Consider the following 11,695-nt stretch of genomic DNA (forward strand, 5'->3'; position numbering starts at 1 on the left):
CATGATTCATATTTCCTGCTGCTTGAGCATCCAGGTGAAATTTCTCCCCACTCAGTGTCAGCAGTGGCCTGGGTCAGGCTTAGGCTCAGGCTCAGGCTCAGGCCCAGCTTCCACAGCAGTTCTTGGGGCTTGTCCCATCAGCTCCCAGTGATGAAGACTGTGCTCTGCATGGCTGTAAAAAGGCAACATTGAATTTAACTGAATAAATAGTTTAGCAATGAATATTACCAAGTAACCTTTTACTTGGTCTTTTTTTTTTTTTAAACAGGGGATAGAAGTTTTGCTGCCAGTTTGTGTGCTTGTTTTCCAGTTTCCATAGAAAATAATTGACCTATTTTCTTCCAAGAATAAATATCTTTATTCAAGCTCCCTAAAAAAACCCAGGCTGCCAAGATTCGCACTGAGGCCCCACCCATGCTGTCTGCTGCTACAGCCCACAGCGGACAGATTAAGCTTTACCATTTACGAAGGCTTTTGAACTGTTGGATGAAAATATGTTTCTTACAGTACATTTATCCTGCTGACTCCTACTGTTTCAGACCAGAGATACAGTTCTAATGAAAAGTCTAAGGAGATGCAAAATGTAAAGAAGTCAAGACATTCAGCAGTGTCATTGCTCTGGGCTCCTTGCTGTTTCTTTGCCATTTCTTTAAATCCCCCAAAACAGGTAACTAAGCCACCTTTCAGAATGCTTCTCCTGGTCATTCCTTTTTCTTTTCCCTGCTCTGGATATATAAGGACTTCATCAAAAGGCATCAGGATTTCAGTGCTAAGTAGATTGTCCTTTGTTTTGGGATCATTTTCGTTCTTGTCCTCATGGGTGTAAAATGGGGAGAAAGAACCTTTTGGAATTCCTCATGCAGCTTCCCCCTGAGAACCAGGCCATTTGCTCTGTTACCCTCTCCATAACCCCAGAATATGTACTCAGACACTTTTCCCCTTCATGCTAGTCCCTGAGTATTCATCTCGGTGCACATTGTTCGTGTTTGCATACTGCTGTCCGCGTGAAATCATTCTAAAAATATTTCTGCCAGATTATAGGCAGTGTTTCTATTTATATATCGTGGATTTGTTGTTTCATTGCTGCTAAGCACTGCACTGAATCTTTGAGAGTTTTATCTATTGCTTTGTCCAGCAACATTTCTGTTCAATGTTCAGTGGTGTATATGGCAACTGATGCAGCCTTGTCATGACTGAGAGTGTCCATAGCACTCCTACCTTATTTTCTGAAAATGTGGAAGCACGTGATAAATGCAGCACAAGGATACACAAAATGAAAGAACAGCCTTGTAATTCTGATTTGATTTTATGTACCTGGATGGGTAGTTGTTAGGAACAGCAATGGCTGCTTCTTCTGTTCTTGTGCAAAAGAGTCAGCATCTTCACACCCATCTACTAGGCAGTCAAAAATATTACCCAGAAGGAGGACTAGGCAGAAAATACCCCAGAACCATGGGTGCATCTGTGTTGTTCATTGGGCCATATTTGAGCCCAGACTTGCTCCTTTTCCTTGTGTGAATGCAAGGCCTGACTTGGCAATGGGATCAGGCACATACTAGGGGAGGGGGGTCTGGTCATATCCTGCACCTGAGTGCCTGTTAAAGCACCCATCTCCATGGGCACTTTGCTCCACCTGGCAGGTACCACTCTTCCATCAGGCTGACAGGGACAGCGCCAGGCAGCTCTCGGAGCTGCAGGGATGCAACTGGTGTGCCGCAGCAGGCGTTGCAGGCGTGAGCACATGCCACGCAGCAGCTCCTCCTCTGCCCTGCAGACCTCTATACGGTACATACCACAGGGCCAGCTGTCTGTGGTTTCCAAGCTTATCCATCACATCTGCAGGGGGAAATTGCTGTAATCCGCACATTCTGTCTCCCAACTACCCTTATGGAACATCATGTAAGCTTTAAAATGCAGTTGTTTAAACCAATCCAGCTTATTTGTAAATTCCTTTTTAAAAAATGCAAATATACAAAAATGCTTTCTTAGTGCACATTACAATATTATTTCAGATAGTAAATTAAAATTGAGCATAGCTGAAATTCCTGAGGTAAATAAAACTGATGACTGCTGGGAAAAGGAAAGGGAAATTATTATTTACTCCGTGTTAACTGTAACACCAAGTTAAAAAAGGGATGGTTTTGGTCTTGTGTCTTCCCACTAAATTCTCATGTATGTGAGTTAAGCGATCCCAAAGATGCTCATGAGTCTCACCATTCCAGCGTGACAAATTATTTCATGTTCTCCATGGATTAATAGCCAGATAAATAGAGGCAGTGTTTATTTTACCACTCAGCAGATCTTTCAAATATTATTACTGTGGCATATTTCCTTTGTTTTATTTTGTTTCAAGTGGAATTCTATTTAAGACTTTAGGTCACTGCTTTATGTCCTTGGGCTAGGTACAGATCTTCAACCAAGCCACTGTAAATAAACGGTAGTGATTTTCATGCGATTGCAGATCATGACAATGCTGTCGGGAGCATTTTCTTTAAATGCCATGTCACTTTCACCTACTGCCTTCAGGCCGGTGCATGACATGCAGTAAGTGTTGGTGAAATGTCACATCTGGAAGGAAGAGCTTGTGTGAACGTTAAACTGGAATGTGGAAGAATGGTGTCACATACCCTGTAATCTAATATTGTTCTGCCTTAAAAGGGATGTTTTCCCTATGGAGATATGTGTTTAACCAAAATGACTTCTGCTTGAAGTTCAACAGAAACTAAACTTATCTGTTTATCCCCGGCTTTCTTGGGAAGCTCTTGCTACAGTGGTTCAATTCCAGGTCCTTGCATGTTTTGTTGACATGATAAGACCCTTTAACAAATAAACTCAGAAAATGGAAAAGAGAGGAATGAAATTAATTTGCCTTATGGCATGAGAATAGCAGCCTTCTCCTAAGAAATGAGAATAGCATCCTATCCCTAAGACTCCAAGTACACTTGGAAGAATCCAAGTGTAAGAATAGGGAAGGTAGGTAGTGATGCTTTCCTGGTACATACTCAGCTCAGGGATTTAAGAACTTGTGATGCATAATGTGAAGCATCTCTTTTCTGTTTGTTTTGAATCTGTCACCTGTTAGGTCTATTTGATATCCATAGTTCTTATATTAGAAAAGACAGTGGACAATTGACTCCTATTCACCTTTTCTTTGCTACTCTCTGTTTACAGAAGTCTATCACAGCATCCCTCCGTTGCTTTCTGGGCTGTGTGCCATTCCTCACAGGGAAGCCATTGTTCAGCTTCAACAGTCCTTCTTGTCCTTTTCTTTATCTTTTCTATTTTAACTATGAACTTTTTGAGATGAGTGCACTGGAAGTGCATACATTTTTCAAGTTCTGGGTCCACTATGGATTTATGCCATACTCTTTTCTAAATAATTCCCAGCATTTTAACAGCTTAGTTGTTCATTAATAAGGACTTACCTTTCAAAATCTCTCTCCTGAGTGACAGAAAGTATTTCTGAGTCTAACATGTATATAGGATTGTTTCTCCCACAGGCATTACTTTACATTTATGCATTCAGTTTCAGTTGTTTTATTACTCCCTTAGCATCATAAGGATCTCCTGCAAATCTTCACAGTCAGCTTTCATTTCTATTACCCTGAAGAATACAGTGTCATCAGCAAATTTTGCCACTTCACTGTTTAACCCTTTTTCCAGCTGATTATATTCTCTACTACTGTTTTTACCAGTTTTGCTGGTGTTTTCAATGGTTTTGAATTTTTATTTCTGACAAATTTAAGAAATTCCTTTCAGCTGGTATCAAGGTGATTTTAAACAAGAAATTATATGGGACAGCTAATGTTCATCTATTTCAGACTTGCATTCCTCTACAACTCTGCTTTGAACGACATCTGGGTATGGTGATTTGTTAGTATTCACTTTGTGATGGCTCCACTTCCACTGACAATTCAGTCCATGAAACATCCTTAGATTCACCCACTGGCAAAAAGGAGTCTGATGTGGAAATGTTCCTCAAGTCTCCAAAAAGAGCACAGCTACAAAAAAAATTGTTTATTGTTTCTGCTCTGACCTTGTGTTCTCTGAGTACTCCCTTTTATGCTTGGCCATCAATTGCCCTGCAAACTTTCTGGCTGGCTTTTTATTCCTCATGTGTTTGAAAAATAATTTATATGACATTTTACATCTTTTTCAAGTTGTTCCTCAAACTCTTTTCTAATCCACCTTCATATGCATTTATATTTAACCTGCCAGTTTTTATATTATTTTCCATTTTCCTCCTTTCAACATAGCCTCAGATGATATTTGAAAGCTGTCTTCTTACTTCGAATACCTTCCCTTAACCTGATATTAAATCAGGTCAATTGATAGCTTTGGGCATAGGGTGGAGTGTGCTGATATATCCGAAGTCTGTGTGGCAGAAGTCCTGCCATCCTTCTGAGCCTTTGATATTTTGTCTATAAATAGTTTTCATATTAACTGCAAACATTTACTCTTTTAGCTGCCCCTTTTAGGTCTTTTTAAAATGGGATTTCTCATTTTTATATAGGGTTTTGTTTGGGGTTTTTTAATCAATTACCACTGAATAGATTTTGGAGACTTGCTACTCCCCAAAATTTTGCTTCCCTAGATTTTAAATCTCGGGGCATAATAGTTGATGGTTCATTTTCACCCATGGGGAGACTCCTTCTGACAGTTTTTTTTTTTCCTGACACTATGCCATGTACTGTCTTGTCTGCTTGCCTCTCTGTATCTTGTCCTGTGGCATAAGCTGCATATATTAGAGTTCCTTGGTCTTCTTTTTGCTAAGTAGCATTTGCTTTGTGCACCTTTTGGTTGATGAGAGCTAAAACTGTTGTTGAGGGGAGTTTGAACCATGAGCAACAAAAAGCTTGAAATGGATATGGAGATCAAACTGCTCAATGATACCCATCAGTGATCTCTCCTGCACTGATATAACATTCATTGTTATCAAGGGGAACATACGTGATGCTGCTGTTTGACCTCCAAAGCACCTATCTCTTTACTTTCCATTCCAGAGCCTCTGTCATTGCCTTTGGGACCTTGCTGCAGCCTTCTCACTTGTCTGAATACCTGGCCATAGCAGTTTGTCTTTATGTGCCCCTTTAAAATATGACAAGAGATCCTGCCCATGTCCTACTTTCAACTAAGAGGTCATGCGCCAGGTAATGCATTGCCTAATTCAAATGGGATCCTCTGCATTGCGACTGCACTTTCTTCCAGTGAAATATTCCCTTCCTGGAACTATTTAACTGGATCAACATTCAACTTGCCCTTTTATTTCTAGGCAGAAGAATAATTATGTAGCGTCATCCCAGATTCTGAAATGAAATGCAAGGGTGTCATCACACTACATTTGATAAATCAGTCACAGGACTGTTCATATATGTCAACACATCAGCATCACTACCTCTGCCCTCAAGCTGATCATCTTCTCTATGCACCCTCTTCATCTGACCTCAGATGCAAGTCTCCTAAACTCAAATTTTCCACATGATGATATAGAAAAGGGCAAAGACCTCACTTAATACTTTATTAGTGAATAAATAAATTATTGAAGTACATACAGAAGGAAGGAGAAAAAATTGAAACTATGCTATAAATAGAACAAGCTTGCTGCTTGAGAGTTAAGCAGTCATCCATACTCATCTTCTAAATTATTTAACTCGCTGCTCTAATTCATTAGTTTCTTACAATATGAAAAAAAAGCTCTTGTTTCTATGACAATCCTCCAAATTTACATTGAACTGAAGATCTAGAATGCCCCTGATATTTTAAAGGTTTTTTTATCTGTTTAACCAAAGCCTATACACTCAAGTTTACCTTTATTTTCCAAAGATATCCTTGAGGTTAGCACTGGGTCTGTACACTGATGACAGCTACAACACAGTAGAAAAATGAGTAAGGGAGGTTTAAATTGGTTTCATCAGGATGTTGCAGCCACAGTAACCTTGACATAAAGCAGCTGCGAGCTTCTAAGGCTAAAGCAGCTCTGAGATTAATCAGTTTTAATAATATTTCTGGCTTGTGCACCATTTTAACTGTATCTAAAAATCCTCCAGGTTTATTGAGTTCAAGAGATATTGTTATTATTCAAACAGTTTTATTTGCTTGAGTCCTGTAAAACTTAAGCAATAAGCTCCTAACATGCTATGTACTTTAGAGGCTCCTAAGTGACTCATAAAGAAGTTTGTGGTAAATCCCATATTGCAGAACTGGGCAGACAGGCCCAAAGTGTAACCATGAAGCTCAGAACAAATCTTATATCTGTGTACAAAAGGCCAGAGAAAGAAAATTCTCATTCTCTTCCTTCAGTTCTGATTGAGAGGTGGACATGGAAGTGCCTGATCTGTCAGGACTTGTGCCACTACTGTACCTTACAAATGGTGGAAGGTAACCCCGTCTGCCCACTATTCAGTAAAGTTCACTTTAAGGTCAGTAAATGTAAGTATTTTCAAATCAACTCACCTGCAGTCCTGGGTCTAGGAGTGCTTGCTATTCAGTTTATTTATTGTCTCGAGTGAGCAGAAGTGTGCATGTTTTAACAAGTTTCCTTAGTGCCTAGTGGACTTTTATGGCTGTCACTGTGTTTAGTGTCGCTTAGGAGTGGACTGAAAAGTTTTGGGACTGAATCTGCATTACAGCTAGCTTGCATTCAGTCTCTCTTTGAAGACAAATCTAAGGGCTTAACAGGTGAAGTTTGATGATACCAAATTTTCATTTGATATTTCCAGAATGTTTTGCCTCTCCCCCTCTGATGAACTTCTTATTTCCTTAGCAAGGAGGCAAATCCCAAATAGACCTGAAAAGCAAGTCCCATTACATTTGGATTTAACTTGAACAAAACACTCCTGATGCCAATGTGGATCATGATCTTTGAATCTGAATTTACCAATTACCTGAAATTTAAAGAATTAAAACCTTATTTCTGGATCTTAGTGATCCAACAATATTGCCCACATGCCTTTTTGAAACAAGGAACTTTTTACATCATTGCGAGACTCTACTCAGTGCAAACCAACAAAATCTGAGAACCTCTACATGTGTGCTATTGGTGGTGATCTTACCACTACAGACTGCAGTGTTAAAATCACAGTATCTGCCTGGTACCACAATTCAAAATAGTTAAAAAAAGATTATTTTTTTTTTTTTAAAACAAGAGCACTCTGACATTAGTCTATAATAAAAGAAAAGGATTTAGGGGTAGGAAACTGGATATACTCCATGGATATCTTTAAGAATGGAATAGAAAATAAACATAGCTGATAAAAGCATGTGTAACATGGTAAGCCACATAAGACCTCAGAGGTAATCCTGCACAAAATGATTCTAAATATTTGAAGAGAGATGCTGCTGGTGAAGATCTCCCTTAGCAGTATTGCAAGTGTCTCTAACTGCTGCATATTGAAGGACATGTCAGTTTAATCACAGTGTGTGTGTTGAATGTCAGCAAATTCCTGTTAGTTCTGTCATTTCCTACCTTACTGCCCCTATTTGCCTACAACCAAGAAACATACATCCACAGATGTGGCTTTTACATTTGCAGAACAGGGGAGGGAGCGTGTAAACACACTGATTTCTTGTTATTTGGCTCAAGGTAATCATCTTAACCTTCCTTTCCAAAAATGTCATCAACACTTGCAGTTGGTTGCATTTGAATTAATGATCTCACGATAAACATATGCCTTTGGTGTTCCTCTTTCTCAGCATCCTGTGATTTTCCCTTCAAGAAAGGGAAATTTGAAATGCAAACAGCAATTTAAACTAGTAGGGAGACCCTTTGCAAAGCAGAAACTCACAGCTTGAGAAAGGTCCTTTTACAAAACTGGATTTGCTGTCTGGCATGACTGGATGATGATCTCATTGCTGTCGAACCAGAACGAAGACCTGACTGGAGCTGTTCAGGAATTTGAGGACAAGATGTAATGTCATTGGAAAATGCTGATCTGTCAAAATCAACATATTCTTTGGAAATAGTTTGGTTTCAACAAACTTTTCGCAAATCACAGTCATATTTCCTTTAAAAACTTGCCCAGCTTTCTGACAATTCATGTAGCAGGAGTTTGTGTTTCCAAGGTCTAAAGCTCTGGCCAGCTCTGGCAAAGCTTAAAATAAGTTGAGTTGGAAGGAATTGAAGACCCAAAGCTTGCAGTTTGTGAACAGAAAGGTGGTTTGCAGAAGAGAGCACTTGACAAAATATTCAGAAGAAATCCCTCTAACTGCTTTCTGGCTTCATAGCCCTGCTTCTGGGCTACAGCAGCTGATGACAGCTTCTGCAGAGAGCAAGCAAGGTCCATTGCTCAGCCCCTCTGACAGAAGATGACCAGAGCAGAAATGATCCAGCACCTGAGGGTCCATCCTGGCAGCAACAGGACTGCTCCTCACATTTCCATCCCTGCAAAACCTAGCTGTGAAAGCAGAAGGGTCAAACAGCACCTGGCTCTGCCCAGTGTCAAGAAGGAGGATGAGACTTGGGAGGACAGAAGCAGCACCTCAGAGAGCAGCTCTTCTTAAATCTTGCTCCCACAGGTATAGGCCTGATTTGGGGCTTGAGAGATCCAATTCATTTTTGGACCAGGGATGGGCTAATGGCAGATTGGTGGTGACCCCCATGTAGGTTTACTCCATGTTTACAAAACATGCAAAGTACGGGTGCCTGCTCTTCAGGCTAGCTGATGGTTAGAGGTCCCCAGGATTTCAAGCCCCCTGCCTGGCCAGCTGGAGGACTCCCTTCTCACGGACCCACAGGGCTGTAACACCAAGCACAGGAGACCTGGGAGCCTCAGTTCACGCAGGGGCTCACAAGACTTCCCCTCTCCCCGCCGGAGGACTGGGTGCCAAATGTAGACACTGCAGTTTTTAGGCTGCCTGAGCTGGGGTTAGGAGCCGGGAAGCCAGGACACAGACAGGGGCTTTTGAGTGTCCTGGGCTGTCTGCCAGAGAGCAGAGCGCTGTGCCAGGCTGCAGGGCTGCGGCAGCAAACCTACCGGGGAGTCCCCAGGAGATGTCAGCTTTGTTGTCTTTAAAAAAAAAAAAAAAACAAACAAAAAACCAAACCAAGAAGATGAGAGAAATTTTGGGGGGTGACAATGACTGTAGTTTTCATTCCCGATCAGAGGGGAAATATTTCATGTTTCAGAGTACAAGAAACTCAAGTTTTAGGCCATTTTAACCACAGTCTCAAGGCCTCAATCTATGCAACTGCTTAGGCATCTACAGACTCATAGAGGGGGAGCTAACTGCATACTTGCTCCAGCCCTTCACTGGGGAATGTGTCTAATGTATATTTAGACTTTAGAAGACAAAATACGTATGGCTTACACTAAGCCAGTACTCCTCTCTCTTGTTTTCTTCAGGACACTGACCTTTCTGCCTCTCTTGCTGTGACTGATCAATCAGAATATTGTCATTGATACCTACAGCTGCCTGTCTCTATTATAAATGCTTCAGATAGCTGGATCTGTCACACAAATTTGACTCTAAATATAAAAGCACTTTACCAGCACTTTCTGTCCTTACTCTGTGGTAACCATAGAAGCAAGGCTAAAGAAATGTTGCATTTCATATCTTCAGGAGAACCTGCCAGTCTTAATATTGTTTGCTGATGCTGGTGTTAAGTTCACAGATGCCAGAAGAGTATCGCCACATGTCTCTTCTGAGCCTTGTGTATATGCAGCTCAGGACAACACCACATGGCAGAATCATATGAGAAAAGACTGTGAGAGGCCACTTGCATGCATGGACTCTCCAGTGAAGACTTTAGAGTATCATGGTGAGCAGGATCCAGGTTCCTTCTTCCTCTGACAGCAGCACCTCTTTCTGCCCCTGCTCTACCCACTGTCAAACCCTCAGCCCTTGCTGGCAGGAGCTCAGCACAGCTCAGCTCCAGGCTGGGCTAGTGCTGGTGAGGTTAGCTTTGCCATCCCTGCAAGCAGGGCATGGTAACCCTCGCTGACAAGTACTCTCTGTCTTGTGAAACCTAAATAGTTGGAGAAGTATTTGGGGGGGGGGCAAAATATGTACAACAGTCTGTAAAAGTCATCCTGGCCTTTGCTTCCTCGGTTGGAGTGAAAGCTGTTGGTAAAACAGAGGGTTGGAAGCCAGAGTTTTGAGCTGTTGTGTGCCATAATCAATCTTGTTAAAATATTCACTGAAGAAAGAACTTCCTTCTGGAGCACACGTTGTTTACAGGCTGAATTCCATGCTGAAGTTGGTATTTATAGCTGCTATGAATCTTTTAAAGGAGAATGGCCTCTAACTGCAATAACATATGAGGCTTTAATAATACAATACTTGCAGAACTTTGACAAAATATATGGTAGCCGCTTTTTTTCTAGCCAACGCATTGCAAACAAAGAAATATAAAATGAACTACACCCGTGCTGATGCCAGCAATCACAATTACGGATTGCATAAAAAGCAAAGAAAGGAGTGAGTATCTTTTTCCTAGGGCAACCTCCTGTTTGGCTGCTAGTTTTCTGATCATTGGCTGTTCATTACTTCGGATTTTTTAAGAGTTTTGTATACATGGGAGAACAAGCAACCTGACAGTTCCATAAAAAGACACAATAATGGTACGCATTATATGGAACTGATATGCATTTTTTCCTTAATATATTATCAAGCTTATTTTAGCTGTATTTGTAGAGACACAGTGTCACCCAGTGGTTGCTAATAAATATAACAGTTTGACCCATAATTTATTTGGAGCACTGGATCAGCTCATTAAGTAAGTAGCTCATCTGCATTCCAGGGTCAAAAAAGTTCCAGTGTATGCTGTTCATTGAAAAAAAAAAAGTGATTCAGTATCTGTTTCTATTTTATATATTTTATTGAAGCTCCTAAACTAAATTAAAATAGAAATACACAGCACTAATCATGCTGAGTAAAGAATAATAAAAATGTCACAAGTCTCCAACTTTTTAGGTTACATTTTGTACTTTCTTCTGAAAAATTCCTTTAAGAAAAGAAAATCCTACACCTCTGGATTCTTCCAACTTCCCACAGTAACATCACTTAATGTCACGTTTTCTTAAAGCCCTTGCTAAGTAAAATTGTATAGGCTCAAGTACAGTTCAAACCATTAGCAGTTTTCAGATGTCACAAAACTTTTGCTAACCAAGTCTGTGGAAGAACTATTCTCCATTTTGTCTTTAGGGCAGAAGATGATAGGATGGTTTACATTCAATTTGTTATTCAATCTTTATATTAGCATTTTTGCTAGCAAATCTGCTCTTACTGTTGACAATGTGTGAAGACCACTTCACATTTTCAAGAACAAAGCTGGTTTTCCTCTACCTCTAAAGTGCGGATTGAAATTTTATTGTGGATTTTTTGCAGGAGCCAGGTCAAGCTTCAAAATGGAAACTTGGTGTCAGGTTTAACTAAAAACCAAATTACTCTTGCATCATTTTGACATAAATAAAAAGTTTTCTGCTTGAAACGAAGTGAATATTGAGGAGTGATTCCTGATTTCTAATCTAGCTGTAGTCATTGTTTATGTAGAGCAGTAGCTCAGTAATTCAATTACCGTCAATCTGAAATTTTTGTTGAATCTTTGCTGAATATTCACAGACGTGAATCTCAATCTTCAAGAAGGGCAAGAAAGAAGACCCTGGTAATTACAGGCCTGTCAGGCTCACTTCAGTGCCTGGTAAAATTATGGAGAAAAATATGCTGGGAGTTATCGAAAAACACCTGAAGGACAACG

The sequence above is a fragment of the Balearica regulorum genome, chromosome 3, assembly GCF_011004875.1.
Source record: "Balearica regulorum gibbericeps isolate bBalReg1 chromosome 3, bBalReg1.pri, whole genome shotgun sequence".
NCBI lineage: Eukaryota > Metazoa > Chordata > Aves > Gruiformes > Gruidae > Balearica > Balearica regulorum.